We start from the raw sequence: 1746 nt of genomic DNA on the forward strand, positions 1-1746 counted from the left end.
CAGAGGGTTCACCATGGCATCGAATTGGATTGCCATGTCATGGCAGAATATGGAAAAATGCGGATTAAAAGATCCCCACGTCGTGGCAGAAGAGGACCACGACGTGGTGCCACGACAGAATGTCGATTTTTCCAAATCTCCAAGTCAGGTTTTGTTCAAGTTTAAGCAATGCACTATCAACTGTTAAACAACCAAACACTCTGATACCACTGATAGGTTTTACATGTAATAAAGCGTAAATATCCTTATACTCTTAAGGGTACATGTAACCTATTAGATCTAGTCATGACACTATTGAAGTAACATTCTATTGAGCAAAAATAACCCTATAAACCCTATCTTTTTTGAAAATCATACACAAGTTAGGGATTACATACCTTTTAATTATTCTTTTAGATAATCAATGAATTCCTTCTTCAATTGCTCTGGTAAGAAAGCACCAGAAATCCCGTACCTTTGATGTTTCACACCCAAACCCTAGCAACTAAGGAAACTTGAAGAGAGAGGAGGAATGAGGAATTTTTTTTGTCTATGCTAGCATAAGGAGTGGCCGAGAATTAGAGGCTAATAGGCCCTATTTGTAGCTGATTAGAAAACCCTAGAAACTCTAGTTTTAATATAATATTGTTATTTCAAATGAGGTAATTATCCAATCTACTAATTATCTTCATGAGATATTCTAGAAACCCTAGAATACTCCTCCAAACCATCCACCTCTTGTGGAAGGTTCTGGAATACCTTTTGTTCAACTATTGAACAATTACAACTTAGGTTCTTACACTTTCAATTAATCCCAAAATTAAAGTCTAATTAGTTTCTGATTAATTCTTAATCAAATAATACAATTTCTAATTAATATATTATTCTCATAATATATTAATAAATCATTCATTTCTATTTATTAATCATATCGATAAGTCAATATTTTCTCATAAGAAGTCATCATATTCAATTACCAGGTTTGAGGGAAACCCAAAAGGACTTTACTAAAAATTCAACTATATACCCATTTAGTTATTGCATAAGATATCTAATCCAACAGTGGTGTCCTAGGAGGAGTATTTTGTTAAACTATTCCACATCCTTGAGATAGTCGTGGAACTCGATACTAAGATACTTCCCATCTCTATCAGATCAAAGTATCTTTATTTTCCTACCAAATTGATTTTCAACCTCGTGTTTAAACTCGTTAAACTATTCAAAGGTTTCTTATTTATGTTTGATTATGTAGATATATCCATATCTACTATTATCATCAATAAATGTCACGTAGAATCGATTGTCATCCATTGTGGTTGGTCTGAAGGGTCCACAAACATCTGTATGTATGAGATCCAACAAACCTTCACGTCTTTAACAAGATCCAGTGAAAGGTGATTTTGTCATCTTACCCCTAAGACAAGAATCACATTCATCATCTAACCTTAAGTCAAATGATTTGAACACTCCATCCTTTTGGAGTTGGGCGATGCATTTCTTGTTAATGTGTCCAATATGACAATGCCAAAAGCATGAATTTTTTACACCATTAGATGAATCAATATTTAATACACTATTGCCTAAGCTATCAACATAAATCACAGATTCATACACACCATTAGAAGGTAAAGCTTCAAACATAAAAATACCATTTTTATAAGCTAAAAGTCAACCATTCATATCATTAAAAGAATATCAAAACCCTTTTGTAAACAATTCATTGAAAGAAATAATGTTTCGTGTCATTTCCGACATATAGAAACAATT

The sequence above is a fragment of the Lactuca serriola genome, chromosome 8 (genome assembly GCF_051521515.1).
Source record: "Lactuca serriola cultivar US96UC23 chromosome 8, Lser_US96UC23_V15, whole genome shotgun sequence".
In the NCBI taxonomy this organism is placed as follows: Eukaryota; Viridiplantae; Streptophyta; class Magnoliopsida; order Asterales; family Asteraceae; genus Lactuca; species Lactuca serriola.